General features: G+C 40.4%; 1 protein-coding gene and 1 long non-coding RNA gene across 3 annotated transcripts in view; one reads left to right on the top strand and one right to left on the bottom strand.

Moving 5' to 3' along the window:
- The window catches only part of LOC128026947 (neuroligin-3), a 197254-nt gene that overhangs the window by 130509 nt on the left and 41993 nt on the right, over positions 1 to 24752 (top strand). The window lies entirely within an intron of this gene.
- LOC128026958 (uncharacterized) lies at positions 14071 to 22753 on the bottom strand. Its single transcript, XR_008186577.1, has 2 exons — positions 22469 to 22753; positions 14071 to 14790 (listed from the first exon to the last, which is right to left on the bottom strand). It is a non-coding gene; the product is annotated as an uncharacterized LOC128026958 (long non-coding RNA).

Here is a 24752-nt window from a genome sequence, read left to right as displayed (position 1 = left end):
CCTTCGAGAACCGGTCCACTACAGTCAAAACGACTGTCATGCCATTAGAGGGCGGGAGGGCGGTAACAAAATCTAGAGCGATATGTGACCAGGGTCTTGAAAGGACAGACAGCGGTTGAAGGAGCCCATCAGGAGGTCGGTTAGATGACTTACCTCTGGCACACACTGAGCAAGCCAAAACAAAATCGCGGACGTCGCGAGCCATACGTGGCCACCAGAATCGTTGTCTAACCAACCCATTAGTTCTACTTATCCCTGGATGACAAGCCATGTTGGAACAATGACCCCACCGGACAACTTCGGACCTTAACTCCTCCGGCACAAATAAGCGGTTCGGTGGGCAACCGGACGGAGGCGTTACCCCTTATAAGGCCGTCTTGACCTTCGACTCGACCTCCCATACGAGTGCTGAGACAACTAATCTCTCAGGCAAAATACACTCAGGAGTAACGGGACGGGTGGAGGGATCAAAAAGACGTGACAAAGAATCGGGTTTAACGTTCTTGGAACCCAGGCGGTACGATAGGGTAAACTCAAAACGACCGAAAAAAAGTGCCCACCGAGCCTGCCTGGAATTGAGTCTTTTAGCAGTTCTAATGTATTCTAAATTCTTATGATCGGTCCAAACAATAAAGGGAACCCCTGAACCCTCTAACCAGTGGCGCCACTCCTCCAACGCTAATTTGACCGCCAACAACTCTCTATTGCCAATGTCATAATTACGTTCGGCAGGAGATAATCGATGAGAGAAAAACGCGCAAGGGTGGACCTTATCGTCTGAAGCAGCACGTTGGGACAACACTGCTCCTACCCCCACCTCTGATGCGTCGACCTCCACCACGAACTGCCGTGTGGGATCAGGGGCAACAAGGATGGGAGCCGAAACAAAGCGGATCTTTAGGTTGGAAAACGCAGTTTCAGCTGCGTCAGACCACCTGAACGGAGTACTGGGGGAGGTCAAGGCTGTCAGAGGTGAGGCTAGTTGGCTGTAATTACGAATAAAACGTCGATAGAAATTGGCGAACCCCAGAAACCGCTGTAGGGCCTTACGGGAATCTGGAGATGGCCAATCTATCACAGCCTTTACCTTGTCAGGGTCCATTTGTATTCCCTCAGACGACACGATAAACCCTAGGAAGGGGACCGACTGTGCATGGAATACGCACTTCTCCGCCTTGACAAAAAGCCCATTCTCTAGTAACCTCTGGAGCACTCGTCTGACGTGTTGGACATGTTCCTGGAGAGATGAAGAAAAAATCAGTATGTCATCCAGGTAAACATATATAAACTGATCTACCATATCTCTCAACACATCATTCACGAGTGCTTGGAAAACCCCGGGCGAGTTGGAAAGCCCAAACGGCATAACCAAATATTCAAAATGCCCTCTAGGGGTATTAAAGGCAGTTTTCCATTCATCCCCCTTCCTGATGCGGACCAAATGATAAGCGTTACGTAAATCCAATTTTGTGAATACCGATGCTCCCTGCAACCTCTCGAAAGCTGAAGACATGAGTGGTAATGGATAAGTATTCTTAATAGTAATGTTGTTCAGCTCCCGGTAATCGATACAAGGTCGCAGAGAACCATCCTTCTTACCCACAAAAAAGAACCCCGCCCCCACTGGAGATGAGGAAGGACGGATGAATCCAGAGTCTAGGGAATCAGATATGTATTTCTCCATGGCCTCCCTCTCAGGAATAGAAAGAGAGTATAACTTGCCTTTAGGCGGAGATTTACCTGACACTAAGTCTATGGCACAGTCATAGGGACGATGCGGAGGAAGAGAAGCAGCCCGGGACTTACTGAACACTTCCTTCAGGTCCAGATACTCTACGGGCACGTTTGGCAACGCCATGGTGTCTTCTTCTGAAAGACAGACACAGGAACAACAGGACAGGCAGAAACCAAACAAGACTCATGACAACTTTCACTCCACAATGTGATAGTGTTCGAACCCCATTCCACGAGTGGATTATGTTTGGACAACCAGGGGTGACCTAAAACAATGGGAGCAACAGGGGAGTCCATGAGAAAAAAGGATATGGTTTCTTGATGATTGCCGGATGTGATGAGTGTGATGGGTTCAGTATGATGGGTGACAGGAGGCAGTTCCTGGCCGTTGAGTGCGGTGACATGGATGGGGAGAGACACAGGAAGGACAGGAATGTTCAGGTGATGTGCAAGTGAAGAATCAATGAAATTACCTTCGGCTCCGGAGTCCTCCAATGGCATGACAGAACCGACCGTGTTCTCTCGACTCAAGCGCCCCCTACCGGAAGAGAAGGGTTGTCTGGAGGAACTGTGTTGACGGCCCAGGCGATTAAACCTGGCCTCCACCCGCAACGCCAGGTCAATGAGTTCGTTGAGGGTAGGAGGCAGCTCGAGGAGGTAGATCTCCTGCTGAACACGGTCGGATAACCCATGCAGGAATCTATCCCACTGCGCCGCCTCGTTCCACTGGCACGCGGCCGCCAGGGTCCGGAACTCGATGGAGTATTCAGTGACAGATGAGTGTCCTTGTTGGAGTTCCGAGAGGCGATGGGCGGCCTCCCTGCCGGTCGCGGCCCGATCGAAAACTCTCTTCATCTCTTCAGATAGGAGGTGGAACGAGGCACAGCACAGATGTTGATTCTCCCACACCGCCGTTCCCCATAAGGCAGCCTTGCCTGATAATAGTGTGAGCGTGAACGCTACCTTGGATTCTTCTGCGGCGAAAGTGCGGGGCTGCAGGGCAAAATGCATAGAGCACTTGTTAAGAAATGTTCTGCAATAAGTTGGCTCACCAGCGTAATTCTCCGGTGCCGGAAGTCGCGGCTCAGGCCGGAAGTGGTCCTGGGGAATCCCCGGGGGAACGGTCGGCGCAGGCGGGGCGATGGGCGCAGTGGGAGACGTGAGCTGATGGATCTGCTGGGTGAGCTCGGACACCTGTGCCACCAGCGCTTGGACAGCGCGTCCGGTGTTCGAGATGCTCTCCTGCTGCTGATCCATTCTCTTGACGCTATGGTGCATGAAATCGGTGAGGGTGTTGGTGCTCGCTGCTTCCATGTTGGGTGAGATCGTTCTGTGACGGCTGGTGAAAGACAGTCCGGAAACAAATGCAAGTTAACAGGATTTAATGAGATAAAGACTAGTAGAACAATGACACACAAAGACGATGGGACGATAACACTCCAGGGAGACGGTGGTTGGTGAGTAATCCAGCCTGAAGTGGAGTGTAGGTGGGAAGTCCGGGTCTTGGTGGCGTGAGGCACCAGGAGAGAGTGGCACAGGAACTGCGGGGAATAGAGCCGAAGGTAAGTGTCCGTGGCTGAGTGATCGTGCGGAGAGTGGATGAGGTTCTAGGGAAAAACACAGACATCCAAACGCAAACTAACACTAAAGCCAGACGGGGGTAACACAACGACATGAAACAACGATCTCACAAACACAAGACGTGAGACAAGCCATTATATAGGAGATGAGTAATGAGTGGCAGCTGTTGCTGATACAATTAACGGAGACGCCCACAACTAATCAGTGCAGACGCAGAACACACAGAATTCACCACAAAGTGTAAACAACCCGAGATCACGGTTTACCAACCGTGACAAAAAGGGTCTAACACACAGGGTAACATCAACAATACCAGTCCAAGGAAGACAGGGCGGGCGACTCTTTAAATACGGGAGCAAATGAAGATAATTAATAGCACACACCTGAACTAAATTACACAATCAAACATGAGGGAAACTAGGTCACACAGAGCACATGAGTGATGAAAACAAAATGGGATGTGACTGTTTGATTGCAAAACTACAAATTTAAATATCATCTTACTAAGACATACAGGTATTAGAGATATAAAGTGACAACTAATATTTCAATTAGGTCTGTCAAAATTAACGCGTTAACGCAAATTTATATTAATGGGACTTATCTTATTAATGCACGATTAACGTTGATGTGGCGGGGGAATTTTCTGTTTTACCCATGGCCTAGCCCGTAGTTGAAGAAATGTAGATGCACAGTGTTCCCAATTTAGCTACTTTACAGACCCCTTTAGCAACTTTTTTCTTCAAAAAAAATTCAGTTTCAGTCACTTTTTCATATTCATTCTATTGTCTGACAACAGAAACAGTAAAATACATCAATGAAAACAGTTATATTGAGAGTATAGCTGCATCAAAATACAATATTTGGGTGCAGAGAGGCAAACAAATGTAATTATAAATAATAAATGTGCATTTTTCATGTTCAGAAGAAGTGAGTTCCCCGTCCTGCGAAAATTTAAACAGACTTGTGTAAGTAAATCTTTCAGTGCAAATAAAAATAACTAATGGGAACCTTGTATTTCTATGTTTGTTTGTTTGATTGTTTCATGTGTCTAATAAACATGAACAAGTTTTTTGAAAGACATCTGTGACCTTTGAAATATTTTTAGTCTTCATGCTCTATGTTGAGTATGGTTTTGCTTATAATAAACGTTAGCATAAAGCATTCATATTTGTCCATGCCCATGTTGATTAGAGTACTAAAAACTTGAAAAAATTACAAATATTAATTTAAGATACATTTAGAACAGAACAGGACAGAAAAATGTGCAATTATATTTGTGATTAATCACAAGTTAACTCATGACAATCATACGATTAATCACAATTAAATATTTAAATCGATTGACAGCCCAAGTTTATTTGCATTTTAAGCAGCCTGCTACACTATTATAAAGATCTTGTTGATTTACATTATAAGCTAACAACATTTTCTCTTTTTGGCCATATAAATAGTAAATATCAGCAACTGCATCAAATTGCAATATGAGGATCCTAATGTATCAAATATGGTACTCAGAAAATAATTGATTTTGTAAATATGTTTTATAATATATATATATATATATATACACACACACACACATATATATATATATATATATATATATATATATATATATATATATATATACATTTATATATATATATATATTTATATATATATATATATACACACACACACACACACATATATATATATATATATATATATATATACATTTATATATATATATATATATATATTTATATATATATATATATATATACATACACACACACACATATACATATATATATATATATATGTATATATATATATATATATATATATATATATATATATATATATATATATATATATATATGTACGTTTCAGTATGTGTATGTGTACGTGTGCGTGTATATATGCATACTTACAAATTTATTATTTGATTATTTAGACTTTTTAACAGTTTTAATCGATTAATTATCTATAATATTGCTTTCAGAATAAATTTCTTTTTTATCATATTGCTGTTGATATTGTTGCTACACCGCATCATGCAAATAATACTGCTCAACCATGTTAAAAATCACTGTAACAAATCGCAGCCTTTTGTGGCTTATCATTGTATTTATTCCGATGTGAATGTGGTCCAGTGGAGTTTGATTCCCGAACTCTCCTATAACATATGCCAGACTTACTACAGAAACAATCCCCTTGGAGCAACAATTGACATTTTTAGCTAATCAATACATTGCAGCTCATGTGATCACAAGATGATGTTAGCTATATGGATCTTTCTGTGTAGTTTCTCCCTCTTTTACTCATACTTCAAATTCACTGCTCTCTCAGTTTTGAGAGCTGCACTCCACTGGTTTCTTTCTTCCTCTGAGGCAATACCTACCCTTTCCTCCATCATTTCGCAGCCTCCTCCTTCGTATTCGCACTCTTTCGTTCTTTTTCTTGCTCCTTTGAGACCGTGCCTCTCTCTGGCCCCCGTGAAAAGCAGCCATTATAGTTGGATGCGTGGCTGTCTGAGTTGGCACTCCTCAGCGCCCACCTGCACAGGAAGCCTAACACAAAGACCATGACAGCTGAGCGCTCTATCCCCCCTCACTCCCACCCCACCCTCCACCGACCTCCTCTGCATTGGCCCTCGTGTCAACCAGCTCTTTGTCTCTGCATCTGATAACATCAAACATGATCGAAATAAAACTCCTGTTTCCACATGCTGCCTGAGAATTGGTGCCAATCAACCTGTGAAATGACCTCTCTTCTCTCGTTAACAGCTCCAGGTCTTTGGTGCGAGATTAGCACCTTTCCTTCACCTTGTGAATGCTGCTCACATAATGCTTTGTTTATTTAAGACTTAATTAACAGCCAAGGTGCATGCAGTAAGCAATAGCAACTCTCCTGCAGATCCAGACAGTTCTACAAATCACATCACTCAATTTCTGTGAGTTTCCACTCTTGCTGTAAGGTACTGCTAGGATGTATGATGTGCACAAATTCTCATGCATTGAATACCTGGCTTTCTATATTTGCAGTAATGTGAGGCACACAACTGGAGCACATTGCACTGGGTAATGTGTCCAAAAATTACCTTCCATTTCCATTGTGACAAATAAATTGGAAATAATAGCAGATGTGATATTTAACATCACTTTCTTTTTACTCATTTTCCCACAAAATTATTATAAAAATGCAAAATAAGCATATTTCTGGGGGGCCTAATTTTGTTTTTGTTTTGTTTAGTTTTTTCATGGGGGGGGGGGGGTATATGTGTTTGAGGTGGGAAGTATGCAATCTGCAATTGCATGCAGCATTGAAGCTCACAAAAGCATGCAATCTCCTTCAAAAATGATCACGTTCAGCAGGGAGAGGAGAGTCAGGAAAAGAAGGTTACTCATTTTGGGGGATGGCAAGTGCCCTCGAATGCCCCCCTTGGTGCCAGCCCTGGCACACTGGGATATTGTATCCCACAATTCAGTGCACTTAAGTTGATTAAACCAAAATGATATTAACCATTTTAAATTATTGTCTCTTTCTTGGTACTTTATTGATTATAATGCCAACCATAATGACAAGACATTTTTACACAAAATGGAAATATAAACACGTTTATATCTACAATGATAACAGTGAAACTACTGTTTGAAACATTGAAAACTGCATAGTGCTTTACATATTATTTTCAAAGTCAGCAGCACAGAAGCATTCCATTACAAGCACTGCATGTCTTTTTTATTTGTTTATTGCTCTTCTCTATGTCGTAGGCTTGGAACCGATTTCAATTGCATTTCCAAAGATTTGCCAAATATTTTCAGTTTTTGAATCATGCACTTTGTTTTCCACTAAACTTTGTTTTCACACTTCAGATCACATTGCCTGAAAATTTGCACTATGCTGAATTGTAGCACATTAGCATCAGGCATCAACATTTTCAAAAGATTGTGTCCTTTAAAATTTTTGCTACTGAATCTTTTTTGTGGCGATACATTCTGTAACCCTACATTGGCTTCAATTGTACTGTGTTGTAAAGATTAAATTCACGTCGGACTCTGTTGTTTGGCCTGCTCTTCAACTAATTGAAATTGAAATTACCCATCCATGTTCCTGTCAGCCCAATCTCACTCAAGAGCTCTTCAATCTCCTCACCTGCACAATACAAGACTGTTCTCTGCTGTTACAGCCATTGCCTTTGATTTCTAAATATTTGCAAGCACAGTGAGCTGCTTATTTTCTCTGAACATCTTGCAGTTTGACGAAAATAATTAGAGAAAGAAAAAAGAAATATCAAGGACAGCATAGAGTTTTTCCTTCCACTCTAGCCAAATCAAAACCAATCCAATTTATTGAGCTGTGGGTGTCTTTGGTGCACATGGTACACTAAATTGTGGCTCGGAGAGAAGCTCTCTTATGCGGTTACATGGAGAGTGTGTACCATCTGGAGCATTAAGCATTGAGGAACATTGCCACTGGAGTGCACAGCGACGGACAGTTGCTTTCATAGCGTGCAGGCATCACTCAGCCTGACATGACTGTCTTATCTGTAGAATGGGATGAGAAATGCACTGTCTGAGCATGGTTAAATCCCAAATGGGAGGAACATTCGTATAACAGAGTGAAATATGTTTTTTTTTTTTTGTTTTTGTTTTTTTGTTTTTTAAATGCCTAGCACTTAGCTTGTTTGGCAAAAAAAAAAAAAAAAAAAAAACGGAAATCCTTAACCTTTACTTCTGCAGAGTTGCAGAGGATTTTGAGCTTCAGAGAACACAAACGGTTTCATTTAAATATATGGATTGTTTCAGAGCAGTGGGCTTAGCAACAACCTTTCAGACTAACTGATGAGACTAAATAATTTGCAGAGACAAAAGTGGATGACAATTGCTAAACCTAGATTTGTTCTTTCTTTTCTATAATGTGCTGTGTGTGTTTGTGCGTGCATGCGTGCGTGTGTGTGTGTGTGTGTGTGTGTGTGGCAAACTTAATGTAAAATATGGGGGCATTCTTCATAGCGTGTCAAACAGCTCACAGATAAATATGCTTATGCAATCTTTCCTAGACTGTACTGTTCCATGGAGTTACATGAATGCTAGTCTCACAGGGCCAGACACATGGCAATCAGCAAAGGGTCCACATTCCACCTTATTCTGGCCAAGAACCACCCACTTAGACAGGAGAAAGTAGGCAGAGTTTAGTTTTTTTTTTTTTTTTTTTTTTTATGATTCACTAAGGGAGTTTTTTTATTAATTTATTTATTTTTAAATTATTTAGAAAAATGTATAGCCTGAATGCACTGTAAGTTGCTTTAGATAAAAGAATCTGCTAAATGCATAAATGTAAATCAATTTAATTTGGACTGTCAAAATACAAAACCTAATAAAAAAAAACTGAAATGCTGTTTGATACTGGATGGATGGATGGATGGATGAATTGGATGAATACACTCTTAAAAATAAAGGTTCTTCACTGGCTTTTAGCAAAAGCTCCTTTCTAGTGGAGACAATCTGTTTAGATTACTAAACTGGTTTCACGTTACGTTAAGAACTGCTCAACGAAAGGTTATGTTGGGAACTTAAATGGTTTTTCTCTGGCATCATTGCAAAAATCCCCCTTTTGAACTTTTATCTTTAAGAGTGTAAGAAGTTGTGCTGAGATATATATATATATATATTAAAAATTAAGTTGCTTCTTCTTCTTTAGTAACTTAAACCATATTTGACTACAATTTACATTGTCCCTGTAATGTTCCCCTAATTGAAATTTGTTATTAAGTGCTTCAATAATTATAATATGCCACCAATCTTCAGGTCTTCCTCAAAAGTGCTTATTGTAGCCACATGGCACCATGACTACCAAAAATTGTGTAGAAGCTGTTACAGGTTTTATGCGACATACATCAAACAGTTAGGGAACGGGCTGAGGGTGGTTTGTGGGCAAGCCATGTAACTTAGTGAAAGTTAATAGCATACTGTGCTGCTTTTGCTTACATTTTTTCCTCTGAAAGAAGCAATGCAAATTGCACATAAAAGCCGCAGGCCTACCGGGGCACAATAGTTCTCTGGAGGTTTTCCCGGACTCCAACAAATGAGTAAAGGCTTTATTAGCCGCAACCAGCGCTGGTGCCGAAAGAACATCTGTTTGCTAACTGGCAGCATTGTTAGCCAGTCGTCTTGTATTCCGTACTGCCAACACGCTCCCCGTCTGCTAATAGAATCCTCACTGGGCAGCAGGTTCTTGATGGGGAACAGTGCAGCTATGCAGTACCTGCTCTCCCATCGCTGTCTATTAAACAGTGTCCCAAAGCCATGGACCACCAAAATTATCTCACCTTGACCACGCTGGGATGAAGAGGGAACATCCTGTTGACCTCAACTCTCAGAGATTTGTCATCTTGACTCTATATTCCCCACTATCGATTCCCTTCTTTTATGTATTAGGTCACACGCTTGCTCAGACCCAAAGATAATAGGCTCTGACCAGAAACAACACTTGCTCAGCCTGCTGCTTGGACTCAGCGAGAAGGTCAAAGCTGTTGTTTTTCAGTTCAGTCCAGAATGTGGATTCACTGGAGCGTTCAGAACGCACCTCTATAATTTGATGAGAGCCACTGCAAAGTCCATTTCTCTATGTCAATACTGATTAAGTTTCGATGTAAACTGAACAAAGTGGGCAGAGAACGAGGCTGCTCTGAATGCATGATCTCTGTAACACTTCATCAGTGGCATATGAAGCCGTTTATGCTGGAGACTGTGAAAAAAATTAATAACAATAATAGTTCGGCCAGACATGTCATGAGATCAAGTGGACCTCTGAAAGCAAATTAGGTTCTCACATAATGAAGCTGATAACAGCCACTGAAGACGCAGTGACTTACATTTGTTTCTGAAGAGAATGTGCCTCCGATCTACTGAAATTTGTTAATCTTCGTGCAAAGCATTTGTGTTCTAGCGTCACCTACAGAAAAAGTGAGTGGACATTTTTATTTGTATTTTTTATGAATCTTTGCAAATCGCCTTTCCTCATAATGTTCTAATTAGCAAGTTTCACAATGACTGTAGCTACTGTAAAGTAAACGGTCTCTCTGAGAGCGGCTTGGAAGAAAGAGGCGTTGTCAGCAGAGCTCATTAACATTCAAAGGAAAATGCTATAAAACAGCTTGCTCTTTTTATTTTAGAGTGTTTTTTTATTTATTTTTTATTTATTTTTTTTACACTACCATTGAGAAATTTCAACCAAACTATGTTACAGACTTTTCATTAAGACCCTAAAGAATCATATCAACTTGTGGAAAAATCTTCATTAATGTTCTACTCAAGAAAGAAAGTCTTGAATGGAGTTAATTAACAGAAATTGTACATTTTTGGGTAAACTAACCCTTAAAGATCTGTACAATCAAATGTACTCAAGATGTTAGGAAAACAGATAGAATCCCGTCAATATGTCATATTTCCACAAGTAAGATGTGATTGCTATGTTATGTTTACTTTAAAGTAAGAAAAAAAAATTGTAATCACCGTAAAAATCTCACAGCATTGTAATTATGTACAGAATTGCAACTGGTCTTCTTTCTTTCATTTATTTAAAGGGAACATTGGATGCCCATTTTCCACAAGATGGTATGATTCTTTAGGGTCTTCATGAACTGTCTGCAACATACTTTGGTTAAAATTCCTTAAGGTCCACACACACTTCTGATTGGCTGTGATATTTGATTGATTGCCATGTCGCATCTGGTGTGGACACCCAAATTACTTGTCACTGGACTCTCTTCACGTCGTTTGTATTTAGGACACAGTGTTATTGTTATTGTGTCATGAAATTTAGTTTTATGAGTTTTACAACTGAGAATATAGTTTTAATGTAGTAATTTGTTTTGGGTAAATTTAACAGGCAATCTTTGGTCTCATGAAATTTATTATTTTGTTCTTAGTCATATAGTTCTGACTGAGCATAAAGGTGTGTTTCGTACTTATAATGGCTATAATAGTTCATTAAAACAACAACACTTAAAAAAGAGGCAGAGTTGTGCATTGTCATGTTTAATTTTAATATGCATATAGTGAAGACAGAGTATATATACATATATTGCCTGAACCAAATATTAATATGTTTTATATTTTCTAAATGAAAACGAAAAGAGGCAGTGGCGTTTGATATCATATTTGTCTTATTGTAAATATATATACAGTGAGGATAACTGGAGTAACAAATGCGAGCTGAGTGATGTTATTAAGTTAGCTGCTGTTCCATTTGAAGAATTACAGGACTTGCATCCTCCCGTCCTTGAGAGTTCGCACTCCAGAGTCAAACTTGCCAAGTTCAAAGTGCCAAGGACGCAAGTGTGAACTTTTCATACTTGGTATTGAGAATGGGGCTATTGTTGTCACTACAGCTGCTAAGTACAGGTAAAATGGCAGACACCGTACAACTGGCTGAAACCGGAGATATGCTAATACGGGACAGTCTGTCAGTGGACACTTTTTAGGCTTTTCGGGGATTAAAAAAAAAAAAGATATTTTTTATAATTATAGGGTGTTTGTGTCCACACACTGCAAAGACACATAATATGTAAACGTCATATAAAAGTGAATTTTGCATCTGATTTCTTCCTTTCCCTCGATCACAGCTTTGATAGTGGTGCAGTTGTTTGCATCAATCTCACATGTTCCTGCAGTCATCCTGACAACCTGAAGTTTCACTACAATTTCCCTGTATACATCTGACGTACAAAAGCAAAACACATTGAATTCCAAGAATCAGTGACATTGGAAATGTAATACTTTTTATTATGTGGCACCCCCTTATGGGCGGAGCACCCATGTTCTACTGATGCATCTGCATTTGCATTGCATTTTCATTTTTATTCATCTAGCAGACGCTTTTATCCAAAGCGACTTACAGATGAAAACAGTGGAAGCAATCAAAAACAACAAAAAGAGCAATGATATATAAGTACTGTAATAAGTCTCAGTTAGGTTAACACAGTACCAAGCTTGGGATTTTAAATAATATAATATAAAGAAAACAGACAGAATAAAAAAAAGAATAGAGCAAGCTAGTTTGAGGTCTTTACACATACACATACATATATAATTGCACAATAAATGAAAAGAAAAATAGAATACAAAAAGATTAGAAAGGTAGTTAGATTTTTTTAAGAATAGAATTAGAATATTGAGCGTTAAAGTTAGAGGGTCAAATAAAGATGGAAGAGATGTGTTTTAAGCCGATTCTTGAAGATGGCTAAGGACTCAGCTGCTCGGATTGAGATGGGGAGGTCATTCCACCAGGAGGGAAAATTTAATTTAAAAGTTTTTTAGGCAAACATCAATGCCTTGAATTTTATGCGAGCAGCTATTGGAAGCCAGTGCAAATTGATAAACAGAGGTGTGACGTGTATTCTTTTTGGCTCATTAAAAATTAATCTTGCTGCCGCGTTCAGTATTAATTGTAAAGGATTGATAGAATTGGCTGGAAGACCTGCCAAGAGGGCATTGCAATAGTCCAGCCTGGACAGAACAAGAGCTTGAACAAGGAGTTGTGCAGCATGTTCCGAAAGAAAGGGCCTGATGATCTTCTTGATGTTGAATAAAGCAAATCTGCAGGATCGGACAGTTTTAGCAATGTGGTCTGAGAAAGTCAGCTGATCATCAATCATAATTCCAAGGCTTCTAGCTGTTTTTGAAGGAGTTATGGTTGATGTGCCTAACTTGATGGTGAAATTGTGATGGAACGATGGGTTTGCTGGAATCACAAGTAGTTCTGTCTTGGCAAGGTTGAGTTGAAGGTGATGGTCCATCATCCAGCAAGAAATGTTTGTTAGACAAGCTGAGATGCGAATAGCTACCGTCGGTTCATCAGGATGGAATGAGAGGTAGAATTGATTGTCATCAGCATAGCAGTGGTATGAAAAGCCATGTTTCTGAATGACAGAACCTAATGATGCCATGTAGACAGAGAAGAGAAGTGGTCCAGGAACTGAGCCCTGAGGCACCCCAGTAGTTAGATGTTGAGACTTGGACACCTCAACTCTCCAAGATACTTTGAAGGACCTATCTGATAGGTAAGACTCAAACCATTAAAGTGTGGTTCCTAAGATGCATCTCCTGACGTAACTGTAGCACCCTCTTCCCTCTCAGTAATGATGTACTTGAGCTCTTAAGGCGGGTACTCGGGTTCAAACTTTGCAGTCTCTCGACTAATTATAAGGGAACTCTCTTAACACCCTTCAGCACAAACACTATTCCCTATGTGTAGCTATAACCCTGACTTTTTATGTGAATATAAATTAACACAATACGAAATATTCAGATTAACCTTCAACTCAACCACTCGATGAAATCACTTCAAATAATACGATTACAATGTTTATTAAAGCCAATATGAATTTAAATGAAAAATAGAAAATATGAAACAAAAAGGCAGAATAAATAAAAAGTAAACTACAATTAACTGCCTCTTTTAAAATGAGCACAATTGGGCAGTTAGAATATTAAATGATACACAATCTCAGATAAATGTACTTTCACAATTGTATGTCAATCTACAGAGGAATATTAAAGTTAGCTGTCGAGTATGACTCTTTTTACCAAATAATAAATCAAATGTCCCTCAATATAGTTCTTACACGGTTTTAAATGCCCATCTATTTACATGTACAATATAAGAAACTTCCCTTTAACAGAAAAGGAATATTAATAAATCAAACCCCTTGTTGCAAATAAAGCAGCAGTTATAATTTGACAGATAAACACATTAACTCACGTGGGCCCACACACACACACATACACACCCAATCACGCTCACCCCTCGTTGCAGGCCTGTAACCGTTGCTCGCGTGCGTTGTGGCCACAAAACAAAAAGATAATTGGCCGCTTCACTCCGAAGAGCCAAATAAATATTAAACTGAAATACCTTAACCGTAGTGAAGAGTCCTCCCTTGTTAGGAAACTTTAATCCCTCGGTTCTCACTGATATGCACGTCCTAACGAACCTCGCGATCCCTCGTTGCCAGGGGAACCCTGAATCTCTCGGTAATTCAGGGCGCTACCTGGATGTCCAGTCGCTAAACTTCTCCTTATCACCGTTATTCACGTTGATATTAAAAGTTCACTTTAGTAGTCACTATTTCGTTTGTAGTAAGCACTAACTCGTCTGGAACTCACACAAGTGTACTGACAAACAGAAAGTTAACTCAGCATTCAGCTTACAGCCAGTGAACTTTGTGAAAACAAAACAAATACTGCTAAATAAACTATTTCAATACTTTTCGTTGCTAAAAAATAAATAAAATCAATCAATCCTATCCGGATTAATCGCGATTCTCTCACACATACAACGGCGCGCTTTGACACACACCTGTTCCGTTCGCTTTCTTTCTTCTTCTCTCCTTTTCCCATCCACTCTCAAGAACCAATCAAACTTCACATTACGTAGATATCAGGCGGGCTTAAACAATTATTCACCAATGAATAACGGACAAAACTAACTTGTTAGTAAAACCCACGTTTTGCACATGTATATTACAACCAAACTATAACACAAACGATGCTCTTAAAGGGGTAGATGCCCATATACACATTTTAATGAACTATGAATTCAGTACCCACTAAACATTATTATTAAGAGTCCTAAATACTTTTTATTTAACTTTGAGGGGAATATACCTGGGTTACACTCTCCCCCCTTAAAATTATCATGTCCCCATGAGATTACAGGGAAAGTCAAACTTAACTCTGTATTGTGGCCATTAAAGCTGAATTAGAGTTTACTTTGTTACACTTAGCACACTGGGCCAGTGGATGACACCAGAAGGTACCACAAACGTTTTTCTTCTCCCCAGAGTTCCCAAGATGTATGACCATACCCTTGTATACAATAGCTAAAGGTCTGTCTGAAGGCTTGCCGAGATTATCATAGCTTAGCTTAATGACCGGTTTTACAGTTCTCCTTGAACGTCTATCTGTAGATGCTATCTCCACTGTTGGAAGGTTGCTGACTTGAACTTTCTCTTTTGTTAACTCTTCCACTTCCATTTCAGGGTTTGAATAGGAATTCTCTCTCATGTTCTCTTCCAGACTTTTCTCAGACACATTGTCTTTTAAAGTTCTACTTCCATCAGCATTGTGCACAACCTTCTCACCAACAAATTCAGGTAATAATGTGTGCAGTGTCTTGGTCTGCAGTCCACTTCGGTCTGGTACATGGTAGCAAATATCATCCTCACTCTCAGAAGACGTTTCTACTCTGTTAGGTTCATTCATAGTAGCTACTTTTTCTCTTAATTGTTTTTTCTTCACACTTTGTGCCCTAGTTACTGGAGGTCTTATTTCTTCTCCACCACTCAGAGCAGGAATTCTGACACTGTCTCCAATTGGCAACAGATGATCTCTGTGGAGAGTCCTCAATCGTCCAGTTCCTGTCTCAGGTCTTAGCTTATATACAGGTAAGTGTCTTAACCTCTCCACTACTATGTAAGGCACAGAATTCCACCTGTCCTCCAATTTTTGCTTTCCTGTTTGAGCCAGGTTTCGAATGAAAACACGATCTCCTTTTTCCAACATTTGAGGTTTCACTCTTTTGTCATAATGTTGTTTATTCCGTTGATGATTTTTCAAAGAAGCCTCCTCTGCTAATTGGTAAACTTCTTGAAGTTCATGTCTCATTCTTTCCACATACTGCTGATATGTTACTTCATTATCTCCATTAGGTGAAGTTGCAAAACAAAGATCCACAGGTAGGCGAGCCTCCCGCCCAAACAATAGATAGTACGGCGAGTAACCAGTTGCTTCATTCTTGGTACAATTATAAGCATGTACCAGCTGGCTAATATGTTGGCTCCACTTTGCTTTCTTTGCAGGATCAAGGGTACCCAACATTGAAAGAAGGGTGCGATTGAATCGCTCAGGTTGAGGGTCACCCTGCGGATGGTAAGGTGAGGTACGAGATTTTCGGATCCCCAACATTCCCAGAAGCTCTTTAATGAGATGGCTCTCAAAGTCTCTGCCTTGATCAGAATGTATTCTTGCGGGCAATCCATAGTGGACAAAAAATTTCTCACACAGAACCTTGGCCACGGTCACAGCTCTTTGATCCTTTGTAGGGAAGGCTTGAGCATAACGTGTAAAATGATCTGTTATGACCAGTACATTTGCAATCCCTTTTGAATCAGGTTCTATGGAGAGGAAATCCATACATACAAGATCTAAAGGCCCACTGCTAGTGATGCGATTCAGTGGTGATGACCTCTGTGGCAAAGTTTTCCTGACCACACACTTTCCACAAGTCTTCACATACCGATCAATGTCCTGGTGCATTTTAGGCCAGTAGAACCTATCTCTTAGCAGTTCAAAAGTCTGCTCAACCCCCAAGTGACCTGCATCATCATGCAAGGATTTCATTACCTGAAGATGGAACTTCTCAGGTAAAACCATTTGCCATCTTTTCCATCTTGATCAGTAATTACTCTATATAGAAGATTGTCTCTGATGGTTAATTTTTGGCTTTGTCGTTGTAATAGTGCCACAGCTGGATTTGAGCTTTTGGGCATGGTAAGCACCTTGTTTGAAACCACTTCATTTTTTACTGGAGCAATGATGGGGTCTTGGTCCTGAGCTGACCTTAGATCTTCGTGTGTCCACAACTCCATTTGACCAATTTCAAGCTCGGTAGGACAAGCATACATTGTTGGAATACTTTGTGGAGAGACACAGAGTTGGTCTATCAACCTTGAAGGAGACTCACCTCCTAAAGACGAGCTGGTTAGTTGACATACAGCCTTTACTGCTGTTTGTGGTATTTCTGCCCACTCTTCAGACTCCATGCTGAAAGGATATCGAGACAATACGTCCGCATCCACATTTTGCTTTCCTGGCTTGTACTGTAAGCTAAAATCATAAGTGGCTAATGCGGCAAGCCATCGATGTCCCGTGGCATTCAACTTGGCACTGGTCAAGATGTAAGTTAGTGGATTATTATCAGTTCTCACGACAAACTTGACGCCATACAAGTAGTCATGGAACTTATCAACTACTGCCCACTTAAGAGCCAGGAACTCAAGTTGGTGTGTGGGATAACGCTGCTCGGTAGAACTTAACTTTCGGCTTGCATAAGCCACTGGACGCAACCCCTCTGGGTATTCTTGATTCAGGACTGCACCTAAACCATTCGAACTGGCGTCAACATGAAGCACATATGGCTTAGTGGAATCCGCAAAAGCCAAGACTGGGGCATTAGTAAGGCAGTGAACAATCTTCCTGAAGGCCTCTGTACATGCTTGATTCCAGCGTTCACCAAAGGGTTCCATTTCCTTGAAATATTTCCCTGTTGAAGCATTGTCTCTTTTCCCTTTCACTGGTGGATAACCTTTGGTAAGGTCTGTCAGTGGTCTTACAATTGCGGAATAATCCTTAATAAAGCGCCGGTAAAACCCACAGAATCCTAGGAATGACCGCAAGGACTTGAGATCAGTAGGCATTTTCCAGCGAGTGACTGCTTCCACCTTCTCTGGGTCTGGGGCAATTCCAGAAGCAGAAACAATATGTCCTACATACTTGACTTTCTCTTGGCAGAATTGGCATTTATCAATGGACACTTTTAGCCCAAACTCCTCAAGACGGTCAAGCACTTTGAAGAGTCTCTCTTCATGTTCTTCCAGAGTACGACCAAACACAATCAAATCATCCAGATAGACAATAACTTGCAGTAAATGCATGTCTCCTACTACCTTTTCCATAAGCCGCTGGAACGTAGCAGGAGCTCCAGTAACTCCCTGTGGCATGCGCTCAAACTGATAAAATCCCAATGGGCATATGAATGCAGTTCTTTCCTTGCTCTCCTCTGCCATCTCGACCTGATAGTAACCACTTCGCAAGTCTAATACTGTAAACCATCTGCTACCAGACAAGCAATCCAACACATCATCTATTCTCGGGGTTGTGTACTGGTCAGGAATAGTTCGACGGTTGAGTGTGCGATAGTCAATACACATCCTCACACTTCCATTTTTCTTTCTAGCAATCACAATGGGTGATGCGTAAGGACTTCGTGACTCTTTTATTATGCCCGATGCAAGTAGGTCTTTTATGTGACGGCGCACATCATCAATGTCGGCAGGAGTTATACGACGGGATCTCTCTCTGAATGGTCTAGGGTCATTTAATTGAATGTGATGTTTAACACCTTTTGCCAATCCAACATCCCACTCCTCAAGGGAGAACACATTGATCCTTCCAGACAGCTTTTCCCGTAACCTTTTTTCCCATTCAACAGGAATGACAGACGTGCCAAAATTAAACAAACCTGGGTCGATCTTCTTTGATTTGCTTCTCTCTCTGCAAGTCTCTGTGACTGTATCAGTTGGAAACATGTGAGCAAGAACAGTGCCAGGAGGCACAGTAACCTCTTTAGATGTTTCGTTATGCACAGGCAGCTGAAAGGTGTCCCTGTTAATAGCTGAGAAAGGCAGCACCACGGGGGGAATGAATAGTCCTGCAGGTAATTGATCATCGGCAGTGGCTTCAACTACAAAAATGTCCTTCTTCAATGGTTTTTCATACTCCATCGTACAGTCTGCATATACCTCACCTCTCGGAGGAACAACAAAAGAGCGGGGCCCCACCCATTTGACCTTCGCTTCTGGCTCTTCGGTTAAGCAAAAGTCAGGGTAGTTGGACTGGATTCGTAGTGCATGCAACACATTAGGAGTATTAGTGTCTCCACTCAATGCCGCTAGTCTTCCAAAAAAACTGGAATTTGTCCCAATTATCACAGGGACTTGCTGAAAACCTTGGGGCTCAGGACAAACCAATGCTAGAATGGAGATTGGTTCTTCCACTCCAGTAAAAGGAACAGGAAATGAGACATCAATCACTATGTACCCCTTGTACGGATAGCTTGAGGAGCTCAATCCCCAAATTGAAAGTCCATGAAGAGGCTGTAAAGGCACCTCAGATAGGTATTTGGAATACCAGGAGTCAAAAACAATTGTTACCTGAGACCCACTGTCTAGCAGCGCTTTGCACGGATGTCCATTTATCTTCACTGAAACAGTGGATGAAGGACCCACCAGCCCTTTTGGAAGGCAGTTTGCTTCTGAGATATCAACCTGACTTCTTGCAGAATAGCAATCACGACTACCAGCCTTAGAACTGTCTCCTGAGGCATCATTCCTTCCACTCTTCGCCTTTCTTAGCGAACGGACCAGTTTCTGAATAACCAATGAAAGATTCTCAGGAGCTTTACATTTTGTGGCAATGTGCCCATCTTCCCCACACCGGTAACAGAAAAAATCCTCTCTATCAGTGGAAGATCTGGTCCTTGACTGAGCAGAAACAGGTTTTGATTGCTGTTGCTGAGCATGGGTTACTGGCAAACCATAGCCTACCTCCATTATTCCTAACTTCTGCTGCAGCTGTTGTATTTGTTGTTTCAGTGCTTCGACTTCATCTGGTGGTGTCTCTACACTTTTCTTAGTGGGCTTAGATTTTGACTCCAGCATCCTGTGAGCATTTGACATTTTTGGAGATTCATCACTTAATCGGGTTTTCAAGGCCTGGATCTCTGCTCTTAACTCACTTACAACTGCAAAGCTGAGTTTTTGTTCCTGACTCTGTACTGTCTTTACAGTAGTTCTGATTTTCTGTCTGGCTGCTTCACTCTCTTCTGCTTCTCGGATCTCATTTAACAGAGCTAAGAAGGTAGGTGGTTGCATTTTTCTCTCTCGCAGCCTTAACTGTAGAAGCATCAGATCTGACTCTACTGCTCCTCTAATCAATTGCTCTACTCTCACTCTATCTACCATCTGTGGGGACAGTCCACCTCTTTGTACCACTTTAGTTAAGGATTTCTCTACTCTGCGGAGGAAATCAGACATAGCTTCACCACGACACTGGCGGAGAAGACGGAAAGCAAAATACAAATCTTCGCCTGATTCAGAGGTTCCGAAAGTACTTTCTAAAGCTTCTAGATACTGTAGAGCATCAGCATCAGGACTAGAAAATCTCACGGCTTTGACAATATCAAGAGCAGGCCCCTTTAAGCTCTCCACAATTCTTCTTCTTTTCTCTTTCTCAGAGCACTCACACTCTGTGATCATCATGCGAGCTTGGTCCATCCAGTTCTCCATATTTTCTTCTCCTGTCGGTGTTGGAACAGAACCAGAAAATGTACGTAACCGTCTATATGCACTACTGTCAGTGGTTTGTCTGCCCGTTTTGTCCAACAGATCACCCACAGCCCTGATGATTGACTCAGGAGAACCAGCACTGTGACTGAAAGGAGAAACTAAGGATTGCAAATCCTGCATACACTTCCCTTCTTTAGCGAGAAACATTGTCAGCTTTTCAGTAAACTTTGCAGGAGAGGGATCACACTCCTGAACTATCACCACCCTCCATGGATCTTCCCCCTCATCAGGCAGCAATACTGGTGGAGCAGTCAATGGGTTCACAGCTTCCCTACACTCACATAATACTTTTAAAGTATTAGAGCTAACACCTGTTTTGGTAGCTCTTACACGTACCCTTCCCCAAGCTTTCACAGTCTGAGCTACATCCTCAATATAGGCCACATCAGCTTCAGCAGAAACCCCTACCAGCAAAATGGCATGCGTTTCATCCACCACAGCCTCTTTGCACCATGAAATAAGTTCTGCTCGGAGCTCCGGGTTTCCACTCGAATCCATCACTGCATTCAAGATTAGAACAAAACTAAATTAAGGGTGTTTATGGTTTAACTATTAACTAGGGTGTTAGAAAAAAAAGAAAGAAAATCCCCGTACTGGCCACCACTTTATGTAGCACCCTCTTCCCTCTCAGTAATGATGTACTTGAGCTCTTAAGGCGGGTACTCGGGTTCAAACTTTGCAGTCTCTCGACTAATTATAAGGGAACTCTCTTAACACCCTTCAGCACAAACACTATTCCCTATGTGTAGCTATAACCCTGACTTTTTATGTGAATATAAATTAACACAATACGAAATATTCAGATTAACCTTCAACTCAACCACTCGATGAAATCACTTCAAATAATACGATTACAATGTTTATTAAAGCCAATATGAATTTAAATGAAAAATAGAAAATATGAAACAAAAAGGCAGAATAAATAAAAAGTAAACTACAATTAACTGCCTCTTTTAAAATGAGCACAATTGGGCAGTTAGAATATTAAATGATACACAATCTCAGATAAATGTACTTTCACAATTGTATGTCAATCTACAGAGGAATATTAAAGTTAGCTGTCGAGTATGACTCTTTTTACCAAATAATAAATCAAATGTCCCTCAATATAGTTCTTACACGGTTTTAAATGCCCATCTATTTACATGTACAATATAAGAAACTTCCCTTTAACAGAAAAGGAATATTAATAAATCAAACCCCTTGTTGCAAATAAAGCAGCAGTTATAATTTGACAGATAAACACATTAACTCATGTGGGCCCACACACACACACATACACACCCAATCACGCTCACCCCTCGTTGCAGGCCTGTAACCGTTGCTCGCGTGCGTTGTGGCCACAAAACAAAAAGATAATTGGCCGCTTCACTCCGAAGAGCCAAATAAATATTAAACTGAAATACCTTAACCGTAGTGAAGAGTCCTCCCTTGTTAGGAAACTTTAATCCCTCGGTTCTCACTGATATGCACGTCCTAACGAACCTCGCGATCCCTCGTTGCCAGGGGAACCCTGAATCTCTCGGTAATTCAGGGCGCTACCTGGATGTCCAGTCGCTAAACTTCTCCTTATCACCGTTATTCACGTTGATATTAAAAGTTCACTTTAGTAGTCACTATTTCGTTTGTAGTAAGCACTAACTCGTCTGGAACTCACACAAGTGTACTGACAAACAGAAAGTTAACTCAGCATTCAGCTTACAGCCAGCGAACTTTGTGAAAACAAAACAAATACTGCTAAATAAACTATTTCAATACTTTTCGTTGCTAAAAAATAAATAAAATCAATCAATCCTATCCGGATTAATCGCGATTCTCTCACACATACAACGGCGCGCTTTGACACACACCTGTTCCGTTCGCTTTCTTTCTTCTTCTCTCCTTTTCCCATCCACTCTCAAGAACCAATCAAACTTCACATTACGTAGATATCAGGCGGGCTTAAACAATTATTCACCAATGAATAACGGACAAAACTAACTTGTTAGTAAAACCCACGTTTTGCACATGTATATTACAACCAAACTATAACACAAACGATGCTCTTAAAGGGGTAGATGCCCATATACACATTTTAATGAACTATGAATTCAGTACCCACTAAACATTATTATTAAGAGTCCTAAATACTTTTTATTTAACTTTGAGGGGAATATACCTGGGTTACATAACCAATCAGCTTCCTTCCCCCTTTCCCTCTGATCACTGTGTTTAAATTAAATTGATGTGATGGTCTTTCTGATAAACTGGTAATGTAAGACACAAAGGGCAAGTTCTTAACAATTAAAAGATCATTTATTTATTAAATAAAAATAATGTGAATCTATATAATAAATGAATGAATTTAAATTTCACAAATGTCTGGTGATTGTTTTCTTTCACACAAAATCACCTTTTGATCATGCCAGATCAGTAATTCCAATACCTGATACTTCCCTTGTGAGAAATTGCACTTAAACAGCAGCAATCAAAATGCAAACACTCAATATGAATCAAATGATATAGGCCAAATAGCAACTATGTAATGTAGGCCAACACACAAACTCTCAGATTCAATAACCCCAAACCAATGCAGGCCGGTGTCATTGCTTGAGAACGATGTGGCTTTTAAAACTAACAAATGGCCTCTTCACTTTAAAGAGCTAAAAAACGAGTGTAACTGTGTCTGCTTGTGTCGACGCACGTGCTGTCCACCGATCTCGTTAGAAACTCTGTATTCATCTGTCTCTTCACTCACAGCCCACTGAATGGTTTTGACTACTGTCAAAATAATAGTAATAATAATAAAAATAGCAAGAACAGACCCTGAGGAATTCTAAACCATGAGGAGATTCAGAACACTGATTAGATTAGTACAATTAAAATGCTGTCTAGTTATAGAACTACATAGTATTTATGACAACTTAACTCAGAAACCTCAGAAGAATTTTGCGTATTTAAGAAATATGCATTTACTATTATTATTATTATTATTATTTATTTGGCCAGTTGCCACAGGTGTAGCCTTAACACACAGACTACATAACACTCAAATGTAACATAATATCCCAAGGTAGCAAAGCTGTCACAGTGCATTTGCTTTCTAAAGGATTTTTTTTCAAAAATAAAATAAAATAAAATAAAGATGACAATTGACTGGAGCAGTCGGTGCTCTAGATTCTCCTGCAGATACAGGCAGTGACTCTGCATCTGTAATCTGTAATTCAGGCTCTTTAAACATTAATACAGTCCATGATTACCATCACACTAATTAAAGAGCCAGTAAGATGAACATTCTAAGCTTCCTATCACTGTTTATAAGTCCTGTACAATAGGTTTAAATCCATCCAAGGTTAAAAAACATTTTGTCAAAATATCATTTTAAAATTACCTCAATTCTCAGAGATCCCCAAACGGTTCGCGCGAAGCTGTTCAAAAGATTCAGTTTCCTTAAACCCCACCTTTCGGTAGCATACTGTGTTCTGATTGGTCAACTGACATAGCTTTGATTCGTTGTTCCGCACACAACTTCATGGTAAACAATGCGTTAACATCTTTTTGGGGTGATTTATGTCTTATTCCTCTCATCGCGAAGCAGACAGTAAAATAAAAAACTTGAACAGTCTCGCTGCTTCTTCTTCTGTGTGGGTGTATTCAAGCCGCGCGCTTCAGTTTGAATCTGAATAGCGCGTTCAGCGCGGAGGTGTGGTCACATTAGATATAATGAAGGGAGACGTGAAAAACAGACATCTTGTTACACTTCATTTTAATGACGTGTTTGTAAATGAAGATCAGCGCAGACAGGCTGCAGACAGCACACATACTGATAAGACGCTCGGGAGAAAACAAACACATAACTTCATAATCATACTTCGCTTTGTGATTCGGAGATGCTCGTTGTTCTAAATAAAGTTGGTAATGAACCCTCTTTTATGGCCAAACGCTTTGAAAATCCCGCTGTACTCACCGAGATTAGAAAAGCAGTCATCAGTGAAATGTTGTGAACACAACAAAATTTGTTGTACTGCTCTGGTATTGTGGTAAAAATGAATTTTAGCCATTGGTTCTTCTGATCTTCATTCTTTGGCAGTGAAAATAAAACAAACTTGCCTTTACAATTAAAAGCACACTGTCTACTCGACATGATACTATCACACCAACGAGAGTGTCTGCAGGTCATAGTTTTGTTTCTCCCAAGACGGTAGGCGGAGATTATTATGCAAGTGTTCTAGTGACGTACATAGAGATGGGCAAAAGATTTGAAATCTATAACGACTCGTTT

This window comes from Carassius gibelio, chromosome A14 (assembly GCF_023724105.1).
Source record: "Carassius gibelio isolate Cgi1373 ecotype wild population from Czech Republic chromosome A14, carGib1.2-hapl.c, whole genome shotgun sequence".
NCBI classification, from domain to species: domain Eukaryota; kingdom Metazoa; phylum Chordata; class Actinopteri; order Cypriniformes; family Cyprinidae; genus Carassius; species Carassius gibelio.
The sequence above is the reverse complement of the archived record's forward strand: the minus strand, read 5'-3'. Positions and strand labels throughout refer to the sequence as shown.